Raw genomic sequence first — 27,937 nt, 5'->3', positions numbered from 1 at the left:
GCCACATTCGACACAAAAAAGGCGAGAGACGATAGCAAACTATCTAACGCACTGATTACTTTCTTATCTTCGTTATTCTATGGCGAGATGTTTTGGACAGAACGAGATAAAGGTGGGCCCACTAAAGAAATGAGAAAGGACTTTAAGAGAACGGAGATAGGAAGAGCCAAGTTTAAGAGGGATAAAGAAATAACTCCCGACTGAATTTAAACGAGGCTCTAGACCAGTCTTTTGTTAAAATACGACAAGTAATCAAGGAATATATTTTAAAAATTGATAAGAAAAATATTTTCTCATATTTCCAACAACTTCATGACAGTTTCTTAATATACGTGTTATTAATAATGAGCGAGATAAAATGGAACTTCTTAAAGACAATATATTACGTTCTGAATCACACAAAGAAACAAACAACGCGAGATATCTTCTATATGCAAAAGCAATTTAAAGCAATAATAACCTTTCTAAAACAAATGTTCAGGTAAATTTGACTTATTAAACTTACTCTTCTTAGAGAATTTAGATAAGAGAAGACGTAACAAAATGTGAAAGTAATTAAAGTTTTCTAATATCCAATGAAAAATGTTTTTTCAGAGAAAATGTTTCTAATTAACATAGTTGTGGCGGGACTAAGTCGTGGACGCTGTTTTCAAATGGTGGACAGAATTCTTTCCCTGTAAAAAGAATGTCGCTATATGTATAAGAACCCAACCGAAGTAGAATTCGTAATTTAAATGTGCATCAGCGTTTCCGATTAACATCGAATCTGATCAACTTTCACTATGATCTTAATTTGTATTTCTCTATGATAAATGAATGGGGCAAATTCCTTAAGACATTTCCCGGTAAATATATAAATCGGAACGCGACCTATTTTGACAAACTTAAGCGCGACTTTATATTTCCCGGTTTTCGGTCTTCGGATAGCGATATTGACGCAGTCGAGTCAGATTACAATATAGGCCTTACTATGCTTGTCACAGCCATTGATTTACAACGAATGCTGCAAAACGTTCATAATAACTTTCTGGAACTACGCCATCAGGCTTGGCTGAGGCACAATCTTAAAATATTTAAACAATTTAAAATTAACCACAGCTCTGAAAAATTCCTTCACTTACGCTACGAACAAGGACAGCGTAAAGTCAGATTAAAGGATGTTTGTAAACGATAAACTGGGAACGTGACGGACGTAGTCTTAACTAATCAATTTAGTATCATCTGCGCAGTATATTACTTACATGGTACTTTAACGTACACTGATATAATTATTTAATATATATTTATTATCACAGTCTATACACAAACGTATTGATTTGAGTCACAGATTGTCATCACCCGCTAGCAGACGTAGGATACAGCACACAACACAAAATCGAAAATGAACGTCTAACTACAGACATGCAGAGCATTATGAAGACAGAAAAATCTACAAATATACCAATAAATCAATAAACGCATTGCATCGAAATATATAATAGTTTTAAAATGATATAAATGACGATATAAAGCCTGAAGATGATGTCATTAAAACATCGAAACATGTCGTTTAATTAATAATAAGCGCCGTAATAAATGTAACATCATACTACGATAAAAAGCGCCATAATATAACATAATATAACTTATTGTAATATTTTATACTACAGATGTTATAGTGTTATATAAATTTTAACAACAACAACATTTTAATACGTTTGTGTATAGACTGTGATAATAAATATATATTTGGTTTCAACACAAACATGACGCACTTAAGCTTTTTTTTAAAAAAAGAGAGAGAGAGAGAGAGGTCCCCAAGCAGTAACTAAAAGATCACACTTTAAATTAATTCGCGCAAAGCGATCAGAAATCCCATACCACACTTACGACAAGGAGTTGGCACCCTCTCCATAAATCATGATTAAACTAAGGAGATACTCGATTTGCATGTAAACACACAATTAACCTCAATTAGTATGTACGGCTGTAGGAATAAAGTAATTAATCAGAAAGGCTACTGATTTAAGATATTTCAGTAGAGAAATTTATACAGCTACACAAGTAGGTTTAATGCGCAACCAGGCCGCCATATTCTGACCGTCAGATGTTGAGTCAACTCCATCTAACCTGCAGTTCTGACAGGCACGACAGATGCCGCTGACATATGTATTCTACTCAGGCGAAAGATTTTCGCAACGCTCAAATTGTCATTCGTGGTTTCTGCTTAACTTTGTATCAAATGAGCTAATAAGTGGAAAACGTTACAGAGCGTTCCATAATCACGGAGACTAGGCTCCTAACCAACGTGGCCTTGTAAAGACACACATTAATTAAAAAAATTCAGTCGCTAATAAATAATAATTTGTAAATTTTAAATCCTATTTGTAAATAAATGTAAACGCTGTTTATGTGTGTATTGTTTCTTTAAGTCTTTACTACACAGTTTTTTGTTCTTTCCATTAGATCTCCTTTGGTACTGATGTGAATATCTCGTTACTTCTCACACGCATTGCAGTAGCTATTCCGGGGTGATCATACGCTGAAGTATTTTGGGTTGAAGTGTAGGCTAATAGTCACGTTTTCACAAAAACAGCGTTAATAATTCAAGAAATGTACGCATAGGATAACAATTCTGGTGCGTACACCAGAATTGAACTTCACGAATGATGTCAGAGATGTCAGACCCTATCTGGAGTGTCTGTCTGCCTGTCTCACTACGTAACATCAAGGGGGATTCCCCACCCTGGATCCCCCAACCAGCTACTTCTTCGTGTAAAAATTCATGGCCTTTCATTCTTCATATTGGCACCGATGAAATTTCCTTTGTATAACGAGAAAATTTTCAAAGTTAACGCCGAATAAGACCAAGAATTACAGCGATACATATTTTCCTACGCTACATTAATACCTGCCTGTCAAAAATAACGCAACAAGAGTTGTAGGTAGTTTTTGTTCAATCTTATAGTTTTAGGTCCTACACTTTCCTATAATAATTATGGAGAGGATCGTGGAAGTTGCGATTGCCGTATCGGTGTTTCAGAAATTTTGGAAGAGAAACAGCATCGCGGTGTTCAAACGAATATCAGAGAGTTCACGCTAATGATATTTACCTCGCGCAGCCATTACTGTGTTCAGCTGCGCAACTTCCACCACCACACGCGCCACTCCACATTGTTACGTCACCACACATACATTACAGGCCTATAGAATGCGTACTTGGGATCATCTGTGTGCCGACTCCTGGACACACCGTTTCAAATGCGAGCACTGGGTATGTTTGACTTTATTAAAATAAGAGTCAAAATAACTATTAATATTTTAAGTAACACTATACTGTAACCGAAAATATGTAAAGGATGTAGGAAACTTTTGTGTGATATTATTTTAAACCAATTTTAAAAAGTAAAATCAGACGAGTGTTGCTGATGTGTACATTTTAAAAAAAAATATGCAGTTTTTTTTTTAGTCACTTGTAATTGCATAGATAAAGTGTAGCTCCGTGTAGTATAACCTTTATTCAAAATACAATAATCGCTCAGCTACTCCAGATATTTCTCATCTATTATGTAAACGGAAGATTCAAGAGATGCCGTGTGACAAGAAACGCTGTAAAGATGTAGGCAGCAAGTACCTCTGAAACGTCGGTAAACTTCTATCACACTACACGGCGCATGATCCCAGAATATAGTCATCTGCAACTTCTTTAATATTATTGTGTTTAGCGTTAAAATGATTTATTAATAAATCATGCTGTAGAGACGTATTACAGATGCACTTTCTCCAAGCACATCCTTAATTATATAGAACCTTATACTTTACTCTCGGGTAGAAAAAAAAATCAATAACTGCATATTCATGACACAAAAGGCAGTTTACAACAAATATCTAAGACTTACACTTTTCTCCGTATAATTTTATTAAGTTGTAATTTCAGATTAAGATTTTATCCGCAAATTTATATAACAACCACGAGGCATATATTTTTTTTTTGATTTCCTATTGAACGGATTATTCTATCAGAATAAATACTAACGAATATATTGTCGGTTGGTGTACTGCACATTGAACTTCCAAACGCCCGCAGAAGTACGATTTACTACTGCGACCGATGCTGCGTGTCTGCCGTAATCCTAGCATCAATCTTAATCTTCGCTTTGTCTCCATATGTGGATAATGGAAAGCAATAATCCTCGTGCCTACAGAATATCCAGAATAACAATGCGAAGAGATCCGGGAAGCCACCTCTCACAGTCCAGCAAGGTTGCAAACGTGTCCTCAGAACATGCGGACAGCCACGCAGTTATCTGTGGAATTCAACCTGCGTGTTCTACTAACACATCTCATTTTCCATTATTTCTTATTTTCTTACATCAATCTATTATTTATCATAAATTTCTTTCCATATTTCTTTCCTTCTTTTTCTGTCTTCCTCCTTTTACATTGCATTACTTTTTATGTATTTTCCCCTCTTCATTTCGCTTTCGTATTTCTTTTTCGACTTCAACTCGCGGATCACGCCAATGGTACAAGATAAACTGAACACTGATACGAATTGAAGAACGTTTCCTTGTCTTCTAAGTACATAACTATCTGCATCAACCACTAGCAACCGTAAAAGCTATTCTGTACAATTCTATATGGCATGTGGGTGTTTTAAAACACATTTGATATGCCGTTACTGAATTTGAAGTAATTATGACATCCCACTTTGCTCGTGAAATTTCGCACAGTTAATTTAGAGTAGCGTTGATTGTCTTCACCACACATACAGGTGACAGGAATCACAATTACCTCCTATCTAGCTATGAATATCTGGCGCCGGTTAACTGCTACTCTAAAAGTAGATGCAACGCTCCTGACGTCACTTCCTGTGTTCTGTAATTGCTAACTTAATTGAAATGCCATCTTCTTGTACAGCGGTCTCATTATGACTGGCATGAAGAGTTCGTGCAATGGTCCCAGTGATGGGTTTTCAAGATATAAATAATGACATGTTCATAAACATGCGAATAGCGAGAAAGAAAACATGCTTCGAAGGAGAAACTGACCTGTCTCGAATTCACGAACGCCACAATTCTCGAATTATTTTTATACAGTGCTTTTCTTCAACGATCAATCAAATAACGATGACAATTAATCTCAGAACTTTATTAACCCGTAAGCAAACCATAAGACGACAGTTTAAGCTGAAACAATATGGCTGCTTATGCTTTTGTTGCTTAATGTAACAAAACACGTGGAATAAGTAAATATATATATATATATATAAATAACCTACTGAACAACTTTCTTTGTTTCGCACAAATGCATCCAAATATACCTGAGATTCATCCGAACACTTATATCTGAACGGGACGTTATATTACAGACGAACTGTCCATCTTCCTTGAAAAAATATACTCCGGTACTCAGTCGGCCTTCAAACTCGCTGTTTCTGAGAAATCTCATCGCGATATCCTTCAAACCGAGCTCCATATTTACACTGCCAGGTCGAAATATTCCCCCACAACGCCAAGGTAAAAGTTTTTCTCCTAAGTAACAGGCAATACGCCGATCAACAATTTAAGATACAGACATACTATCACTTCATTTGACATTTGTGACTGAAACACGCATTTGTATCTTTACTTCGGTCTACATCATGTTTGTTGCTCGAAAATACAATCATCATCGTGGCCGTGATAGAACGGAAGCTATTTACAAACATCCTTGCTGATGGGATACAATACGGAGCCCATTTACCTTATGACCGTGATCCCGTTCCTCTTTCTGAAATTTGATTCTCCGCTCTCGAATGTGATGATGATGGATGATATCGTATCTAGTGAACGAGAAACCACACACAGCTCGAGATCGTGCCCTGTGTTTACACAGAGAAGAATTTCAACTGGACCGTAACCAAGGGTATTTCGATTAGAGGCAACTGACGGAAACAACTACTTAGGAGCATTATTCTGCTCCTAATAAGGTTTAACTGTTTAAAGCAGAGTGGAAGTTACGTGTTCGCATGCTTCGGTATTTAACAAATCGCCACTACATCCGAGAATCATTAACGCCATCTGTACGTGGGGCAAACTCTTCTCGTCTGCATACTCCTCTGGATTCTTGGTGAGCTGCTTTGTGGTTGTAAGCAATGTCAGAGGAACTGGGCCAGCTTCCAAGTCCATTCTCAGTCTCTCCAGATGCCCGTGGATTTGTGAGAGAGTCACTCATCAGCTTTTTGATCTGGCAGGATCTGCTGTAGAACGTACCTGACGAGAAGATGAATAGTGACACATACTAAACTATTTAGACAATTAGAAACTGACAGTTGAACGAGCACGATTAAACACGATACACTCAGTTCACTGCAGGTTTAGAACTAGCATTAGCAGCAAACTTTTTATTGCTCCCACTACAAATAGTAGTCATTTTCTGACAAACATGTAATTACCTGGACATTTATTTATCTCTAAGAGGAAGTTTTGCATATTCGAGTGGATCACCAAGGCGTTTGAATATTAAAGTAACACACTGTATAAAGTATTAAAAAAATTTAATCACACTTAGGCATGGGACAGACGCCTTCTGAGTACGAATCAAGAGTTAAGTTCACTTTCCATGATTATCGTGACCATCAGGCAAACCACATTATTCAATCCCCATTCTTTTTCTCTCTCCTTGACAAACACCTGCAAAATCTGATATCAAACAGCACAAGCACTTTTATAGTGGCACAGGACACATACATAAAAGAGCATCAAAAACTTTCACCACTTTTTGAAAGCTTCTCCTTGGTATGAAATGAAATGAAAGAAACACATGGTGTGATGTAACTTACTTGCCAGCTTCAGCAGACAGCTGTGACCAGTCTCGACGCACGACACCCAGGCCCTTCAGTTCTTGCCGCGTGATGAGCTCTCCACTGGCGAGCCCAGATATTGTGACAGCAACATGTACTTGAAGACACCATCAATGTCAAGTTCCGCTTGCCGATATAGCTCGTTCACTTCTGCCTTGATCTGCGAGAAGAATGGAAAGGAAAGCATGAAAATTAATGCCACGCCGCTGGAAGTCACCTCATATTCAAACGTCGTGTGTCACGTGTTAAATGGGAAATGACGCCGTACGGAACGCGTTTCACACTTATGAGGATAAACATTACATTACATCGTTTATGCCAATTTAAAAATCTCAAAATTAGGATAGGCAATTGTGCAGGTAATTCTGATGACTCGTGCACCTTCTGAGTGCAACATTGAGCACTATCAGTTGTCGTAACATGCAATTTCTCATAGCATTTAGCATTGATGATTAAATAATTGTTCAGTTCCTGTATAACAAACAGTGAAAAAAGGATAAAACAACTCATAACTCACATGGCAAAACAAATACATAAAAATGCAGATAATCATCATATTTGAACATCAAACTGACATTAATGACCTTAGGAAGTTAGAAAGTGTGAGTTTGGTGTAGCCTCCAATCCCATGTTTACACCAAATGTTATTACATCCATTCAGCACACAGACTTAACCTTCGCGGGCAACAGTGCCCACCTTTGGCAAAGACGCCATCACAGCGGATTGTCATCCCACCTAACAAGTCTGAGCATTTGTCATGTTAGTAGTACCAACCGTGGGAAATTAAAACGTACGAGTTTGATGAAGTCTCCAACGGCTCAATATATGGCAGAACAAATAGTTTATACGACCACTGACAGATGACAGCATAATCTTCAGGTGAAACGTACAAAAACAGACGAGCAGAAGGTGGCCCTCGCTCACGATGAAGCATAACGAACACCAAACAAACAGGATGGAAGAATGAAATTGTTGTTCAAGGCCTGGCCTTTATAAACGGGAATCACGTCTTATTTGGCTTGTCTGTTTCTTACTTTGTGGCCTATCCTGACGACCTGGTCATAATCCAAACAGTTTGTGTTGATCATCCATAAATAACCTGGAAGTTCATTTTCTCCATAAGATCTTGGTGTTCGTCAAAATATCCCGGCCTTTAGCTAATAAAAGGAGAAAAAATAAAAAAAAAATGAGTCTGAAAACTATCCCTGCAGTCAAGCCATTTTTCCATACAGGCACGTTTCTGCAAACCACATATTTGTAATTCAATTTGCAGTATTTACGTTACTATGAGATTCTCTTGCTTCTGCCTCAAAAGGTTCTGTTAATACTATATTCTCAGAAACATCTACAAACCGTGACATAAATTGTAATATAAACATTTCAGCTGCAAAAACCCCAAAGAGTTGTGTCACAAGTACCTGACTGCAGATTTGAATGTATTAAGCAACAGTTACAGAATACTACTCATGGGAAATAAAGGAATGATGTTAAAGCAATCACAAATATTTCTGAACATCAAATGTTGCCAATACCTCTACAGAGCAACTACACCACTGCAGAAAGTTGAACAGTTACATTCAAAGCTTTTCTCATATTCTACATCTAACATGTAGGCAACATTCTACAAACCCGCGACCAGCGCTGCAAGTGGCTTAGCGTAGAACCGTGCGTGTGAAAACCCCTGGCTGTTAACTTCAATGCCATCTGACGAATGTTACACTGAAACAGGACTAGAGTACAAGATCTGTGGCTTCTTCCCCAGCACTCACTAAACCTTACAATTTACGTGTTCAACATTCTTTGATTAAATCAAGTAGGATGAGATGGTCTCGACATGTGTCGGGCAAGAATAAGATAATAAAAACATAAAAAATGTTAGCTGGAAAACTCAAGTATAGGTGAGAACTAGGCAGGTATAAGGGGAAAAGATATTAAAATCAATATTAAAGAGAGGTGTGGCTCAGGACGGGATCGATCTACGTCTGACACTGCCGTAAACATAGAAAAACAAAACTGGAAACTGCTACTGAACTACTCAAGGAAGAACATAACACTGTTGAGGCAGTTCACTTAATTAGCTAAAACGATGTAGCATTTGAGGTTTTCACAGATTTCGTTCTGAAGACGGCTGTCCTCTGGGTTGTTTTAGTCTGGAAGAAGTTTACCGACGTTTCAGAGGCAGCAAAGGATCTATCAAGTATTAGTGAACTTCTACTATACTGCACGGCGCAACAACCCAGAAGACAGTCAATCTCTAACTAAAATGATCTCGATGTCTACAGATAAATTATTACCGACAAATCTGATCATCAGTATAAATAATGCACTGCATATGTTCATAAATTATATCGCTGATAAAGCTCATCACCAGCATAAATATTACTGTAGATGCATAAATTATTTTTTAATTAACTATGCAAAATATGAACTATTTCATCAACTGTCTCAGGTAATAATCCTTAAGGGGGGGGGGGGCGTTTATATTATGTTAGGTTTTGTACAATAAAGTAGAAGTTATACTGGAATAATAAACCAAAATGAAATTTGACAAGTAATTCCTGTTCTTGATGCCCCAAAGAACATGTTGAAGCTGGTTGTATTACGAGCATATTAGTAAGGTTTTTTCTGTTTTACATTACAGAGAGAATTTTTTGCCGATGCTCCATCTATGATGACAGAAAAGTAAAATTATTAACACTGAGTAACTGTTAATTCTCACCTGCATTTTCACATCTGGGCAAAGGTCAGGATTCTTCATCGACTTCTTGACCTCACACCGACTTTCGACTAAGTTAATGATTTCTGTCGGAAGGATCCCATCTTCCGGCCCAGGACTTGGCAGCTCCTGTGACATTATCCAATAAGTATATAAGTCCATTCATGTTCAAATTTGACTTTATATTATAAATAATATACACAATACATATAATGTGCACTGTATAGATGTAAAATTGTTTCAGCCATCTTCAGACTCACGGCCATGAAAACCTCAAATCCTACTGGATTAGTACGTGTTGCTTAAAAACTTTTCTTCCGTTTCAAAGTTTAAAATGTAAAATTCGTAACAAAAACAATATCAATTATCTTGTATACTAAACATTACACTTTCTTTTAGCAGATAGTGTACAAAATGTATTCTTACAAAAATGAAAGATTTCTCTGTTATTTCCAAAATAAAAAGTCTGAATTTTATACAAAATGACTTGGCACTAAGAGAGTTAAATGATTGTGGTTCAGGAGACTGGATATTCATCATGCTGATGATGAAGAAACTGCTGGTAAGGGCTCAAAAGGTAGCAACTTTACTTATTTATTATTTTTATTTAGTGTTCTGTCTGACGACAGGTCCATATGAACAGGATCCTTCCATCCTTTTCTCTTCTCGGACTGGGACCTGTTCATATACGTTCTTGGCAGATGATCCAGAAGTGGTTTGCCATTGCCTTCTTCTGTGTGTGAATGGAGTAATTGTTGGGATGCCACGGAGGAAAACTCCGTGTTGCCTAGACCACTGCCTTGCCCAACACAAGTTATAAATTCGAACCCGAGACCCCAGGATTACAAGGCCAGCGTTCTAACCGCTAGACCACCTCATCTTATTATTATTTAGTGTTGTCTGACGACAGGTCCATATGAACAGGATCCTTCCATCCTTTTCTCGGACTGGGACCTGTTCATATACGTTCTTGGCAGATGATCCAGAAGTGGTTTGCCATTGCCTTCTTCTGTGTGTGAATGGAGTAATTGTTGGGATGCCATGGAGGAAAACTCCGTGTTGCCTAGACCACGGCCTTGCCTTATTAATTGAAGCATTTGATTAATTGATCCCGTAACGAGACATGTAATCACATTTGCCCCTCCTCTTTACCGGTACAGCCTACCGTGCCATTTTCAAAACGCCTTCTTTACCTAAAGGTCGTCGAATGTTGTACACTAGATCTAGGATGCGAGAGAGACAGCTCTGACAGTCGATTTCATATTACAAGTGAGTGAGGTATCAGTTGTATTTACTGAAAGGTATGTTGAAAGCCGTAATCAAGAATGCTAGTGAGTTGGGCGTCATCGCCCGCGATTTGCAGGAACAGCGGGAAATTCCCCATTCAAACAGCGTTCGATCTACACCCGTCCATAATTTTCACATACTTGTAGATATTATAACTAAATCCGTCGAGCTGAAGCGTCCTCGAGAAGCTGATAATCTCTGAGCCGATTAAAGCAATTTGTTCCACGTGTTGTGGAACTGGAATGTTCATTACAGTGTTCACAAGAGCCCCTCATTGGTCGTTATTCTGAGCCACACGAACCCAGTTCATACGTTCACAGCCTGTTTCTAAGTTATCCTCCCGGGCACGGCTAGGTGTCCCAAATGGTCTTTTCCTTCATGTTAAAATGGCGATTGATAAAGATCTAATAGTCACATAGACTAGAAAGTATGATAGATTCATCTTTACATGTTCGTGTTATAGAATTTGCAATTGCCTAATCGTTTTCCGAATGCATTTCTTGTTACTTTTCATAACTTTTTGGACTTTATGTTAATTTATTGCATATTCAGATGTGCTGTCGAGACGCTAATCGCGTAAATTCCTTCTAAATGTAGGTAATATTTAGAGCAACATCAAGTGTTGCTCTCCTTTCGTATTATGCACGTATTTTATGATAACTTTTATTGAAACCTACCAATTTAAAAATTAATGCAGATCAAACACGAGGAAGTACATATATTTATTTTTAATTTATTAATTCTGGCTCTGATAAGATCTTCCCGCTTTACTATTTGGAATGAAACACCTGATATTTATTGAATAACAGGTTGGGAGGTGACCGCCACGGTGGTCTAGCGGTTAGAACGCTGGCCTTGTAATCCTGGGGGTCTCGGGTTCGATTCCCGGCGGTGCCCGAATTTATAACTTGTGTTGGGCAAGGCCGTGGTCTAGGCAACACGGAGTTTTCCTCCGTGGCATCCCAACAATCACACACAGAAGAAGGCAATGGCAAACCACTTCTGGATCATCTGCCAAGAACGTATATGAACAGGTCCCAGTCCGAGAAAAGGATGGAAGGATCCTGTTCATATGGACCTGTCGTCAGACAGAGCACTAAATAAATACAAAAAAAAAATGTGTGCATCTTTGAGTAGTGAGTGACCAGCCCACTGACTCTGCACAATTTCTACTCAATCCTGATTTTGACAGCCACAGCCATCTAGTAGAGAATCAGGAGAGACTTGGGTGAGAAATGGCAACTGAATTTTTGCTTACGAAACATCTCGCCGGCTTCATTTCCCCCTCTGAAGGAAGCTGTCCTATGGATTTTTATCGCCCTTAAAAAATCCATCATTCTCGGTCACGTTTGAACCTGCGAACCTTGTGTCAGCGGTGAGCACCAAGGGTGACAAGGTTATACCATACTTAATTGAATTCTTCACACAACTTCTCCCACAGTTTTGTGATCAAAGACTTGGGTGCATAAATTGAACAGTCCATGATCAAAAATCCCGACTGCCTATGGCCTAAACGTGAAAGTGTACTGAGCCGAAAACAATTCTTCCTATTTATAAGAGGCTCTTAGCATTTTCTTCAAGCTGAAAATTATATAATAATGCACAATTTTTTTTGTTACAGCATTCACTCACCTCAGTTCACGATCCTCTGTAAATCTATTTAAGTTCAGGACAATCCAACGAGTCGACGCGTTACTCCTTAAAAATGCCGACGGCCTCCAGACGCCTTTCGCCGGACACACGTTTCTCTTATTCTGCAATAATAATGATCAAGCAACTTTGGAATGTCTCTTCTGGAACAAGTATAGTGCATAGTATTAAAATTATATTAAAATTGGCCGTCAATCACAATATAAGATAATTAAAAGATTAAAATATCATTTTACGTTCCTTATCGAGTACTCGATTTACATGTGGAACATTTACGACATGTTTCGGCTATATATAGCCGTCATCAGGTGTTATGTTATAAACTTTTTAACTGAATTACTGATTTTTACTAATTTTAATGATTTTTAGTTTTCATTCTTTTCATTAAAATTAGTAAAAATCAGTAATTCAGTTAAAAAGTTTATAACATAACACCTGATGACAGCTATATATAGCCGAAACATGTCGTGTAAGTTCCACATGTAAATCGAGTACTCGATAAGGAACGAAAAATGATATTTTAATCTATTAAGTATCTTATATTGTGATTGACGGCCAATTTTTAATATATTTTTAATACTTCAGTGAATTCATCTGAAATAGTAAAATTAATATGATCGATGGCTTTGTGTATAATATCTGCCAATGGAACAAAAAGGCTTCTTTCAAATGGTAATTTTGGTGCTCTCACCCTCTGTATCCCAACCATAAAACATTTTTGATTCTATTTTTAGTGTGTGTGTGTGTGGGGGGGGGGGGTTCTTATATTTGTGAATAAAGAAAAATTGTAGACAAAAAAAAAAGATTTTAGCAATCTAAGAGAAAATAGATAATGGCATCTAGAGAATTTGAAACTTGTGTATTTACAGAAAGTATCAATATGAAAAATATTTGAAATACTGATACTGTTTGAATTTTACAACTGTTATCAATATACTTTTATGAAGTTTAATACAGTTTTTATATTTCTCAAACTGTGGTTCTGCTTTTCAGGTACATTCTGTTATGACACAACATACTCTAGACATTAACAATTAACCCAATTACTTTCTCACTGTTCAAACTAAACCAAAATCATTAATTCTAAATGTTCTCACATAAACACTCCATGTTCACACAAATTTTGAAACAGACAGAATCTGAAAAAATGTGAATGGACAGTAAAGTTCTGATTGTAACAATGACAATAGCGTACTATCTCTGTCCACTCAAAAAGTTGTACAAACTTTGTTTTATTTTACAATTTTTTGGCAGCATGTTTTAGTTCATCATCCGGCCCCTTGACTTTTTACACAAATTATAATTTTACATTATTTCGGCGCATTAACTGAATAGTCAATGTTGCGTGTTTCATATTCTCTACATTAAAACATTATAAAAAATTAAAATAAATTCTGAGTCATCTTACATTTATCTTGAGCAGTAATCATATATCATTGCTATGTATGTGTGTACTTGGACGCACATTTATTCTGTTGTTAGAATAGTACCTCAACATGACGCTTAAATATCGCATTACGACCCTTAGTGGTAACTGTTAAGAACTGGAGGAGGCGAGGAGAACGAAACGTTTGATTGGTGACAAATCGACAACATGCCCGTGGAATATTTTTGAAAAAATCATACAGAGACAAGAATCTAGAGTGTATCAGGGATGACACCCAGGTTTCAAACGACAGTAAACGAAGCACAAAGGAAACTGCATAACCCACCGGTAAGTGTACTCTCATTTTTATTAATGTAATAATGGAATGTGTAATGTAATCACGGAGTTTGCACGCGTTGCTATAGGTGTCAGTATACCGAGGAGTTGCAGAGAGTACAGACCTAAAAGTAGGGTCACGGCGCAACAGACACATTCAGATCGCAATGGCCGTACATCGAAAATATGAAGTTTCTCGAGAGAAGTATGTCACTATTTCTTCTATACCTGTTGACGACATTCTTAGTAAACTCCGTAACTGGATGAGATCTTCCACCCACAACTCCCTGACAAGGCGCGAATATGCCCCATGACTACTACGCCGTGAAATCCAGGGCTTCACCCAAACTGTTCTCCGTCTCCTCCTCTTCAAGAGAATTAAATTTACCGCAGCTGCCGCAACACGTTGCTGTTCGTCTGCCATTCCGAACACACTGACCTATGGCGGCTCCAGTTCTTTGTCAACTCCATGTAGAGTTCCGTTAAGTCTCATTATAGCCACTCTCAGTGCCTCGCCGTGTAAATAGCCATGAGAGAAGCTCGACATTTAGAGATATATTTCGCTCAATTCAGAGAATCTCTTAGGCTGACAGTAGCAACATTCTCTCAACGTCCGAACACCCTCCGATACCTCTCTCCATATACATGACTGAAGACCAACTGCCGGTCTCAACTCTCGCCGTGTAAACGTAGCATTAGAAATCAGACGGGAAGGCAAAATATTTTGAACCGAGAAGTAGCAAGCATTTCCGGATTTTAGTCTCCTCCTAACTTCCTCACGAGGAAGTTAGGAGGAGAGGAGCCCTCTGTGTGTGTCCAAGGTTACTTCCATCCTATAAAAGGTACAGTTCAACATAATGATGAAATCTTTGTCCAATATTCCTAAGCGCAGTTATCATCAATGCAGAAAAATAACAAAGTAGGATGTTATAAAGCCAATACTAAAAACTACAGTAAAACCTCCATAGTTTAGACCAGGGGTGGCCAAACCGCCTTGAACATTTTTCCGGCCCGCGAGATTCGTCACACTTTTACAAAATATATTTATTTTATAATGGCCAAAGTAGTGAAAACCAATGTATTAAAAAAATACATTATTTGTGCATCCATATATTCAAAAATTATCTGTCGAAATTATGAGAAAAAATTAACTTTGATTTTAAAATAATATTCTTGCGAATATATGACAGATATTGCCTGTTTTATTCATTATTATTATTATATTATCTATGTTTACATGTAAGAATAATAGTAAACACAATAATAATAACTCATTATGTTTCAATTTTTCACTCAAAAAAATGTCTATAGTGTATCTAAATCTAATATGGGGATACATAATTTTATATGTGGCCCGCGGAGTTATGATGCATTTCCAAAGTGGCCCGAAAGATCATTTGGGTTGGCCACCCCTGGTTTAGACTATACAATAATCCCCAATAGTGAAATGCTAAAAAATTATAAAAAAAACCATGATATATTATTAATGTTGTCATTCTGAGTTACTTTCCGTGATTCCCAAGCATTCCGTAAGATCTCAGGACAGTACAGAAAATTAACACATAAACCACAATAATATTCTGGGAAATTAAATATTTAACTTTGGAGAAACAAACTACTCAATTCTGTTCAGTGAAAACAGTTTCACTTCCATCATAACATGTAATCACTTTAGTAATATTCGCTCAAGATAATAAATTTTGTTTATAAATATAGTTTTCAAAATATAGCCTCCTGAACGATGGTCGTTTCTTTACATTTCTGATATAAGAAAGCAACTAACACAATCCTGATTTTGCCTTCTGCATTGCGAAGCTATACAGACTTTTAGGTAGATACCAATACTTCAGAGGAATATACTGCCTCCATCTGCAGAAATGAAAATGGAGGCAGCAACCTCAACACCATGAATCTCAAATGTCAACCAACAAAACACTCTTCAGTCTCACCTCACAAATGATGTAAGTGACAGTGTCGCCTTGTTTCAATTTCCGTCCAACATGCCGATCAAGTCTTAACGCCACCTGTACGTGGGGCGAACTGTTCTTGTCTGCGTACTCCTCTGGATTCTTGGTGAGCTGCTTTGTGGTTGTAAGCAATGTCAGAGGCACTAGGCCATTCTCAGTCTCTCCAGATGCCCATGGATTTTTGTGAGAGTCACTCATCAGCTTTTTGATCTGACAGGATCTGCTGTAGAATGTACCTGACAAGAAGATGAATAGTGACACATATTAAACTATTTAGACAATTAGAAACTGACAGTTGAACGAGCACGATTAAACATGATACGCTGAGTTCACTGCAGGTTTAGAACTAGCATTAGCAGCAAACGTTCTATTGCTCCCACTAGTTCTTTCTCACTACAAACAGTAGTCATTTTCTGACAAACATGTAATTGAAGATTTCTGTCTTCTGGGTTATTGCGCTGTGTAGTCTGGTCGATGTTTACCAACGTTTCAGAGGTCATACTGCCTCCGTCATCAGGGCGATGAATATACATCTTCGCCCTGATGACGGAGGCAGTATGACCTCTGAAACGTTGGTTAACATCGACCAGACTACACAGCGCAACAACCCAGAAGACATAAATCTTCATACTCTGATGACGGAGGCAGTATGACCTCCGAAACGTTGGTTAACATCGACCAGACTACACAGCGCAACAACCCAGAAGACAGAAATCTTGATACTCATCGCCCTGATGATGGAGGCAGTATGACCTCTGAAACGTTGGTTAACATCGACCAGACTACACAGCGCAACAACCCAGAAGACAGAAATCTTCATACTCATCGCCCTGATGATGGAGGCAGTATGACCTCTGAAACGTCGGTTAACATCGACCACACTACACAGCGCAACAACCCAGAAGACAGAAATCTTCATACTCTGATGACGGAGGCAGTATGACCTCCAAAACGTTGGTTAACATCGACCAGACTACACAGCGCAACAACCCAGAAGATAGAAATCTTCATACTCATCGCCCTGATGACGGAGGCAGTATGACCTCTGAAACGTTGGTAAACATCGACCAGACTACACAGCGCAACAACCCAGAAGACAGAAATCTTCATACTCTGATGATGGAGGCAGTATGACCTCCGAAACGTTGGTTAACATCGACCAGACTACACGGCGCAACAACCCAGAAGACAGAAATCTTCATACTCTGATGATGGAGGCAGTATGACCTCCGAAACGTTGGTTAACATCGACCAGACTACACAGCGCAATAACCCAGAAGACAGAAATCTTCATACTCTGATGACGGAGGCAGTATGACCTCCGAAACGTTGGTAAACATCTACCAGACTACACGGCGCAACAACCCAGAAGACAGAAATCTTCATACTCTGATGATGGAGGCAGTATGACCTCCGAAACGTTGGTTAACATCGACCAGACTACACGGCGCAACAACCCAGAAGACAGAAATCTTCATACTCTGATGATGGAGGCAGTATGACCTCTGAAACGTTGGTTAACCTCGACCAGACTACACAGCGCAACAACCCAGAAGACAGAAATCTTCATACTCATTGCCCTGATGACGGAGGCAGTATGACCTCTGAAACGTTGGTAAACATCTACCAGACTACACGGCGCAACAACCCAGAAGACAGAAATCTTCATACTCTGATGATGGAGGCAGTATGACCTCCGAAACGTTGGTAAACATCTACCAGACTACACGGTGCAACAACCCAGAAGACAGAAATCTTCATACTCTGATGATGGAGGCAGTATGACCTCCGAAACGTTGGTTAATATCGACCAGACTACACAGCTCAATAACCCAGAAGACAGAAATCTTCATACTCACCGCTGTGAGAACCTCAAGTCTTACAAACATGTAATTACCTGGACATTTATTTATCTCTAAGAGGAAGTTTTGCATATTCGAGTAGATCACCAAGGTGTTTGAATATTAAAGTAACACACTGTATAAAGTATTAAAAAAATTTAATCACACTTAGGCATGGGACAGATGCCTTCTGAGTACGAATCAAGAGTTAAGTTCACTTTCCATGATTATCGTGACCATCAGGCAAACCACATTATTCAATCCCCATTCTTTTTCTCTCTCTCTCTCTCCTTGACAAACACCTGCAAAATCTGATATCAAACAGCACAAGCACTTTTAGTGGCACAGGATACATACATAAAAGAGCATCAAAAACATTCACCACTTTTTGAAAGCTCCTCCTTGGTATGTTTCACTAACGCAACTTCCCCCCGATGGATAGCGATTGCTTGTTCTAGGAGATTATCGGTAACACATGAGCATTGGACAGACTGACAAACAGCTACAAAGACGGAGCAAATATGACAGAAATGAAAGAAACACGTGGTGTGATGTAACTTACTTGCCAGCTTCAGCAGACAGCTGTGACCAGTCTCGACGTACGACACCCAGGCCCTTCAGTTCTTGCCGTGTGATGAGCTCTTTACTAGCGAGCCCAGATATTATGACAGCAACATATACTTGAAGACACCATCAATGTCAAGTTCCGCTTGCCGATATAGCTCGTTCACTTCTGCCCTGATCTGCGAGAAAAATGGAAGGGAAAGCATGAGAATTAATGCCACGCCGCTGGAAGTCACTTCATATTCAAAACATTGTGCGTTACGTGTTAAATGGGAAATGACACTGTACGGAACGCGTTTCACACTCACGAGGATAAACGTTACATTACATCGTTTATGCCAATTTAAAAATCTCAAAATTAGGATAGGCAATTGTGCAGGTAATTCTGATGACTCGTGCACCTTCTGAGCGCAACATTGTGCACTATCAGTTGTCGTAACATGCAATTTCTCATAGCATTTAGTATCGATGATTAAATAATTGTTCAGTTCCTGTATAACATACAGTGAAAGAGGATAAGACAACTCATAACTCACATGGCAAAACAAATACATAAAAATGCAGATAATCATCATATTTGAACATCAAACTGACATTAATGACCGTAGGAAGTTAGAAAGTATGAGTTTGGTGTAGCCTCCAATCCCATGTTTACGCCAAATGTTATTACATCCATTCAGCACACAGACTTAACCTTCGCGGGCAACAGCGCCCACCTTTGGCAAAGACGCCATCACAGCGGATTGTCATCCCACCTAACAAGTTTGAGCATTTGTCATGTTAGTAGTACCAACCGTGGGAAATTTAAAACGTACAAGTTTGATGAAGTCTCCGACGGCTCAACGCGTACGCCAAATTTCACAAAAATTTCGTAGGGCAGAACAAATAGTTTATATGACCACTGAAACATACAAAAACAGACAAGCAGAAGGTGGCCCTTGCTCACAATGAAGCATAACAAACAGGATGGAAGAATGAAAATGTTGTTCAAGGCCTGGCCTATATAAACGAGAATCACGTCTTATTTGGCTTGTCTGTTTCTTACTTTGTGGCCTATCCTGACGACCTGGTCATAATCCAAACAGTTTGTGTTGATCATGATAGAGTCTGTATCTCCATAAATAACCTGGAAGTTCATTTTCTCCGTAAGATCCTTGGTGTTCATCAAAATCTCCCGGCCTTTAGCTAATAAAAGGAGGAGAAAAAAAATAAAAAATGAGTCTGAAAACTATAACACCAACTAAAAAATTCAGAAAACTATCCCCTGCAGTCGAGCCATTTTTCCATACAGGCATGTTTCTGCAACCACATATTTGTAATTCAATTTGCAGTATTTACATCTCAATGAGATTCTTTTGCTTCTGCCTCAAAAGGTTCTCTTAATACTACGAGGCGCATCCCAAAAGTAAGTTTCCCACTCGTCCCACAGCTAGCAAACCTTATATTGCGCGAAGCGACTGTGCGTACGTGATAGAGCAATGACGTAGCATGGCGCATGCACTAACGGTACTTCCCGCGTTCTCACAGTAGCATCGTTGCAGCTGTTGAAGATGGAGGTTCTTATTCCAGCTCCCGCCGACTGTGAAGTGCGGTCAGTGATAACGCTAGGCCGCACACGGCTCGACGGACAGCTAGTCTCCTGCAGGAGTTCAGCTGGGAGGTGTTTAATCATCCACCCTACAGCCCGGACCTCGCTCCCAGTGATTTCCATCTTTTCCTACACCTCAAGAAATTCCTGTCCGGTCAGCGTCAGCGTTTTGAGAATGACAGAGAGGCGGAGATGGTTGTCACACAGTGGTTCCAATCCCAGGCGGCAGACTTCTACGACACAGGTATTCAAAAGCTGGTCCCACGGTATGACAAATGTCTCAATTCCGGTAGCGAATGTGTTGAAAAATAGCTGGACACTTGCTGTATCTGTTGCAATAAATATTTCCATGAAATTGTGTCTTGTTTCTGTAAACGGCCCCAGGGAAACTTACTTTTGGGACGCGCCTCGTATATTCTCAGAAACATCTACAAATCGTGACTCAGACTACAAGAACAAATGTTTAAATATGTGTAATATAAACATTTCAGTTGCAAAAACCCCAAAGAGTTGGTCACAAGTACCTGACTGCAGATTTGAATGTATTAAGCAACAGTTACAGAATACTACTCATGGGAAATAAAGGAATGATGTTAAAGCAATCACAAATATTTCTGAACATCAAATGTTGCCAATACCTCTACAGAGCAACTACACCACTGCAGAAAGTTGAACAGTTACATTCAAAGCTTTTCTTATATTCTACATCTAACATGTAGGCAACATTCTACAAACCCGCGACCAGCGCTGCAAGTGGCTTAGCGTAGAACCGAGCGTGTGAAAACCCCTGGCTGTTAACTTCAATGCCATCTGACGAATGTTACACTGAAACAGGACTAGAGTACAAGATCTGTGGCTTCTTCCCCAGCACTCACTAAACCTTACAATTTACGTGTTCAACATTCTTTGATTAAATCAAGTAGGATGAGATGGTCTCGACATGTGTCGGGCAAGAATAAGATAATAAAAACATAAAAAATGTTAGCTGGAAAACTCAAGTATAGGTGAGAACTAGGCAGGTATAAGGGGAAGAAATATTAAAATCAATATTAAAGAGACGAGGTGTGGCTCAGGACGGGATCGATCTACGTCTGACACTGCCGTAAACATAGAAAAACAAAACTGGAAACTGCTACTGAACTACTCAAGGAAGAACATAACACTGTTGAGGCAGTTCACTTAAATAGCTAAAACGATGTAGCATTTGAGGTTTTCACAGATTTCGTTCTGAAGATGGCTGTCCTCTGGGTCGTAGTAGTCTGGAAGAAGTTTACCGACGTTTCAGAGGCAGCAAGGATCTATCAAGTATTAGTGAACTTCTACTATACTACACGGCGCAACAACCCAGAAGACAGTCAATCTCTAACTAAAATGATCTCGATGTCTACAGATAAATTATTACCGACACATCTGATCATCAGTATAAATAATGCACTGCATATGTTCATAAATTATATCGCTGATAAAGCTCATCATCAGCATAAATATTACTGTAAATGCATAAATTATTTTTCAATTAACTATGCAAAATATGAACTATTTCATCAACTGTCTCAGGTAATAATCCTTAGGGGGGGGGGCGTTTATATTATGTTAGGTTTTGTACAATAAAGTAGAAGTTATACTGGAATAATAAAATAAATTAAATAGTATTAAAAATATATTAAAATAGGCCGTCAATCACAATATAAGTAATTAATCAGTAATTCAGTTAAAAAGTTTATAACATAACACCTGATGACGGCTATATATAACCGAAACATGTCGTAAATGTTCCACATGTAAATCGAGTACTCGATAAGGAACGTAAAATGATATTTTAATCTTTTAATTATCTTATATTGTGATTGCCGGCCTATTTCAATATATTTTTAATACTATTTAAATAAATCACAATATGACGCATCTACAATATCTTAAAATAAATTAAATTTGACCAGTAATTCCTGTTCTTGATGCCCCAAAGAACATGTTGAAGCTGGTTGTATTACGAGCATATTAGTAAGGTTTTTTCTGTTTTACATTACAGAGAGAATTTTTTGCCGATGCTCCATCTATGATGACAGAAAAGTAAAATTATTAACACTGAGTAACTGTTAATTCTCACCTGCATTTTCACATCTGGGGAAAGGTCAGGATTCTTCGTCGACTTCTTGACCTCACACTGACTTTCGACTAAGTTACGGATTTCTGTCGGGAGGATCCCAGCTTCCAGCCCAGGACTTGGCAGCTCCTGTAACATTATCCAATAAGTATATAAGTCCATTCATGTTCAAATTTGACTTTATATTATAAATAATATACACAATACATATAATGTGCACTGTACAGATGTAAAATTGTTTCAGCCATCTTCAGACTCACGGCCATGAAAACCTCAAATCCTACTGGATTAGTACGTGTTGCTTAAAAACTTTTCTTCCCTGTTTCAAAGTTTAAAATGTAAAAATCGTAACTAAAACAATATCAATTATCTTGTATACTAAACATTACACTTTCTTTTAGCAGATAGTGTATAAAATGTATTCTTACAAAAATGAAAGATTTGTCTGTTATTTCCAAAATAAAAAGTCTGAATTTTATACAAAATGACTTGGCACTAAGAGAGTTAAATGATTGTGGGTCAGGAGACTGGATATTCATCATGCTGATGATGAAGAAACTGCTGGTAAGGGCTCAAAAGGTAGCAACTTTACTTATTTATTATTTATTATTTTTTATTTAGTGTTCTGTCTGACGACAGGTCCATATGAACAGGATCCTTCCATCCTTTTCTCGGACTGGGACCTGTTCATATATGTTCTTGACAGATGATCCAGAAGTGGTTTGCCATTGCCTTCTTCTGTGTGTGAATGGAGTAATTCTTGGGACGCCACGGAGAAACCGGAGAAGCATAAATACATATATTCATTAACAACTGAATGATGCTGGGGTACAGCGAATTTAAATCAATAAGCAGAATGAGCTTGTCTGAGGCTCCAGAACAAGACCTCCCATGTATGCAGGCTTCCTCTTCACAGATCTGCCTTTCTTCTGGTGCCGCCCATTCGATCTATCATCCATGTTCTGAACAGGTTTCTTTCCATATTGCTTGTCAGGTACAATGAAGTTCTTCTCTGTGAATGCACGTAGCAGTAAGGATTCATTCCGTTCTGAGCGTCCACCCCCCAACAGGGAAAAACTGCCTAATCCATTGAGTGGAAAAGATACATAACTCTTCCATAACAGAAAACAAATCCTCCAGATGCAAATTGTAAATAAATTTTCACAAACTAATTTTGTGGCTGTGACTATTCTCAAGGTGATACTGTAACACACAGAACTGCTACAAAGGGAGAAAGATAAAACTACATTCCTTTAGTCTCATGAATTTTCTGCATAAATGATGTTGAACCCACCTGCTATGTTTGTGATCTGCAAAGCAAGAGGCAACACGTTCAGCTCGCACAGGAGTCGAACAATTTAAGCAGTATCCTGCATGGTGCGCGAGATGATTTGTAGAAGTGACCGAGATGAACCATAATAAAATCGTTTCACTTCATCAGTTGTCACATCGACGTTTTCATCTTCTTTCACATGCAGAACCTAGCGTGAAATATGAACGTTTCACGTTACGAAGATCTCCATGAGAAACGTAAACACTCCGAAAGCCATGAAAATGTCAAGTACTTAGTAAAAATGGAGCACCACAGGAAAAGAGAACAATACATAAAAGTAAACACGAAAAAACTTTGTACTGTGAATTTTAACAAGATAGTTTTACAAGATTCTTCCACTGAACCATATCCTGAAAAACACTTATACGTTAAGAACAATGAAATTCCTAAGATATTGTAGATGCGTCATATTGTGATTTATTTAAATAGTATTAAAAATATATTAAAATAGGCCGTCAATCACAATATAAGATAATTAAAAGATTAAAATATCATTTTACGTTCCTTATCGAGTACTCGATTTACATGTGGAACATTTACGACATGTTTCGGCTATATATAGCCGTCATCAGGTGTTATGTTATAAACTTTTTAACTGAATTACTGATTTTTACTGATATTAAATGATTTTTAGTTTTCATTTTTTCTTATCATGAAGATACAATATAAAGGACGAGAACATGATAAGAAAAAATGAAAACTAAAAATCATTTAATATCAGTAAAAATCAGTAATTCAGTTAAAAGGTTTATAACATAACACCTGATGACGGCTATATATAGCCGAAACATGTCGTAAATGTTCCACATGTAAATCGAGTACTCGATAAGGAACGTAAAATGATATTTTAATCTTTTAATTATCTTATATTGTGATTGACGGCCTATTTTAATATATTTTTAATACTAATTAAATTCCTTTATAATGTTCAAACAGATAGAATGTATTCTTGTATAGTGTTCATTTTCATGATCCCAAACACACAAAGGATGTAATTGATTTTCCATATGCAATGTTTTCAACTTATAATCTTCAAAATTATCTCAAGGGGAAAAGTGCAAAGCAAGTTTATTACATCACTAATTAAAACAAATATTATTCAAAATAAGCATTGTAAAGTGTGCATTTTATGTTGATTCTATACAGGCCAAAACAAGAGATAACACTTCCATCATCACTATGGAAGCGATCGCTCACCCCATTAAATTTCAACTATTAACAATCAGCACGAGAAAATTGGGATCAAATCTGCCTGGATGATCGGATGCCTAAAAAATACCCACGTATGCGTTATTCCAGTCCCACTGTTGTGAAAAACTTACAAATATGGATGGATCAATAAGGAGTACTTTTCTTGTGCTAGAGTGTGAAAAGCATTTGTTAAAATCTAATTAAACTTTCTCTCTTTCACAGACAATTCAAAAAAACAAAGCATTTCCTACATCAACCTTGTGAAAACAGTTCTAAATATGTATACTGCTCCCAGATCGTAGCTTCGAGACTTTATCAGCTCCTTAGCAGATACTTTCACATCACAAACTAGACGCCCACACATCACATTCTTCTCAAAATGAAAATAATGATTAATGTCCCAAATGATGACTTCTTTGCCACAGCACAATCCTCTGATAAATGAGTGACTTAGGTTAGGAATAAACAAAATACAGTACCTTTCCACTCTGTATATTAGCTCTGCGCAGTCTACCAAGTTTGGACCACTGTGGGATCTTGTTAATATTCATGCGATGCAAAAGGAGTTCCAACCCATAGTCATACAAATCATGGCCCACATTCAGGTCAGGGTCAAACTTGTGTAGTTTTGCCAGAAAGAACCCCAAGAGTGCGCGTTCAGTGTCCACCTTCTCTAACTTCGTTGATGCAGCAGTGGAGTCAAATGGCCGAGCTACGTCTGACGGTCGAGTACCAGAGCATAATATAAATTCACCTTCACTGTTTACAATCATACGATTCAATTTCTGCAACGATTTCTAATCTTTAAAAGGCAGGGGTGAAAAAACTGTGGCCTCTAGAAAAATTCAAGTGGCCCATTAATTATTATGGTAATTTATTATATCTACAATTAAACACAAAGTCAAGTGAGACTCACTGCATAAGAAGTATAATTTGGAGACCACAAATCAAGAGTTCAGAATATAAAAAGTCCATATTAATTATTAACAGAGTAATTTTTATGTCTCTTGATAATCTATAAATTACAGTCGATCGGGAAGAAAAACTGGTAACTCTTCAACAGTTTCTGAAGTAGAGAATTAGGCCTTCTGGCCTAAGGTCTCATAGAAATAGTTCTATCCAGCCCCTGAGTAAAAATACTTCCTCATATCTGCTTTATTATTATTATTATTAATGTTCTGTCTGACGACAGGTCCATATGAACAGGATCCTTCCATCCTTTTCTCGGACTGGGACCTGTTCATATACGTTCTTGGCAGATGATCCAGAAGTGGTTTGCCATTGCCTTCTTCTGTGTGTGAATGGAGTAATTGTTGGGATGCCACGGAGGAAAACTCTGTGTTGCCTAGACCACGGCCTTGCCCAACACAAGTTATAAATTCGAACCCGAGACCCCAGGATTACAAGGCCAGCGCTCTAACCGCTAGACCACCGTGGCGGTCATATCTGCTATAAATCACAAATTTAAAATAAGTTATCTTTCCCTGGCGGTAAAGTGAACCAGGGAAATGGACAGATCTTATCCTTCATAGCAAAACACATATCAATGACAGGTATGAATTACAAGGTGTAAATCTGATTACTATTGTTTCCAAGTACTTCAACTTTATCAACAGTAACACTAAATAAATATAAAAAATACCTTTCCACATGTTCAATAAAACTGAACTAATAACAGAGATTATACTAACCACAGAAGTGCTGCTGGAATGGAGGATGAGGAGGTGCTCTGTCCACATGGAAGCCATTATGAACCAGGCAACCAATCGTGACCACTCGTAGGATGGAGCACTGTGCACATGTTCATGTTCAATGTCATCACCTCAAGTGGCGGAGGGGAAGGAGAAGGCAACATGTTCTGGTTTCATCACAGTTACCTGAGAAACACAGAGCGACTTATTTAACAGTACTCCACCAACTACTGACAACTACAATTTATAACCAAGAGAAATACTGATGGCAGGGGGAATAGAAAACCCATCACACTACAGCTTCGTAACCAGGTCTTGAACCAAGGTACTTCTTGTTAGCGATATGTGCTCTAATAGTTGTTACTACAACACAATATGATTTGAACCAATGACTCCATATAACAAAGACAGTCCACATACAAAATTATAAACTATTCTGAGGCTTTCATAGCTTGTGAAACTTCATAGAAACAATTAATTTTTTGCAAAACCCAGAATAAACAAATTCAATGACCTCTCATCTTGTTACTTTATAACTTCCCAGCATCAATAACAATGCCGTGATATGCAAGATATGGATAATGTCAGGAACTTCAATTCAATTCAATTCATTTATTAAAGTGCTTAACAACAGCCAAGCACTAACAATACAAACATTACAATACAAAAACAAACAAAAATAAACTAAATATATAAATGTACAGTGTTAATTTATTACAAAATAATAATAATAAGTAAATGAATTAAATATACCTAAGTCATGTAATTCAATTAATAATACTAAATAAATGAATTGAATTGAACGCAACTACTATTAGTACAAGCAGTATTAGAACTGACAGCCAGATTCCTCTGAACCCTAAAATGCACCACACCAATACCTAATGATTTATACAATTGTTGCACAAAATTCAAAGTGAGAGCAATATGAGGATGGCTGTTTTTTGAATTGTAGTGCCATGTAGTGTAGCACAAGTTTATCAACATTACAGAGGTCACTGCCGTGAGAATGTCTAACCCTACTTTTAAAACAATATTATCATATTTAACTATATTACTTCATAATGAATAAGCTTATAAGAGTTAATTGTTCCAATTGCAACACCAACAAATAAAACAGGAGCTGACTCCTACCTATAACCTACCTCGACTTTTCACCAGCTGACAGGATTGGTGACTGCCTGAGCATATTAACATCATGCCAACCTTTCATCGTGCGGTCCAATACAAGTTGCTCCAGAGAACTTGTGTTCGTACCTTCCAAACACATGACTGAATGTCTCACGTTGTAGATCAGATGGCAACATTGGCTGGGTGGCCGATCACAATATGCATTGCTTGATTAAACTAAATTACTAGTTATTTAATGCATATATAACAGAAGCACTAAAATATAAATAAGCACATTTGGAGACAGTATGTTTCTCCAAAACACTGGTGACTGCCTACACGTTCACACTGTCACAGCCCAGAAAACCA

The 27,937-nt window shown here is 37.9% G+C and overlaps 2 pseudogenes across 2 annotated transcripts in view; one reads left to right on the top strand and one right to left on the bottom strand.

The window, feature by feature from the left end:
* The window catches only part of LOC147871757 (uncharacterized), a 92,938-nt pseudogene extending 79,509 nt beyond the window's left edge, over positions 1 to 13,429 (top strand). Inside the window, exon 12 of the transcript XR_015538316.1 lies at positions 12,449 to 13,429. The product of XR_015538316.1 is annotated as an uncharacterized LOC147871757 (transcript). The remainder of the gene's footprint in view (positions 1 to 12,448) is intronic.
* LOC110840736 (DNA polymerase alpha catalytic subunit-like) lies at positions 248 to 27,743 on the bottom strand (annotated as a pseudogene). The gene is made up of 10 exons (XR_015538347.1): positions 27,604 to 27,743; positions 26,459 to 26,644; positions 23,538 to 23,724; positions 22,247 to 22,372; positions 19,597 to 19,736; positions 18,550 to 18,730; positions 16,129 to 16,382; positions 9,544 to 9,669; positions 6,803 to 6,983; positions 248 to 6,233 (listed from the first exon to the last, which is right to left on the bottom strand). The product of XR_015538347.1 is annotated as a DNA polymerase alpha catalytic subunit-like (transcript).
* Between the last annotated feature and the right edge of the window lie 194 nt (positions 27,744 to 27,937).

The sequence above is a fragment of the Zootermopsis nevadensis genome, unplaced genomic scaffold (assembly GCF_977971745.1).
Source record: "Zootermopsis nevadensis isolate Lab colony 2312 unplaced genomic scaffold, Znev_1.0 Znev_ptg000040l, whole genome shotgun sequence".
Taxonomy (NCBI): Eukaryota; Metazoa; Arthropoda; class Insecta; order Blattodea; family Termopsidae; genus Zootermopsis; species Zootermopsis nevadensis.
The sequence above is the reverse complement of the archived record's forward strand: the minus strand, read 5'-3'. Positions and strand labels throughout refer to the sequence as shown.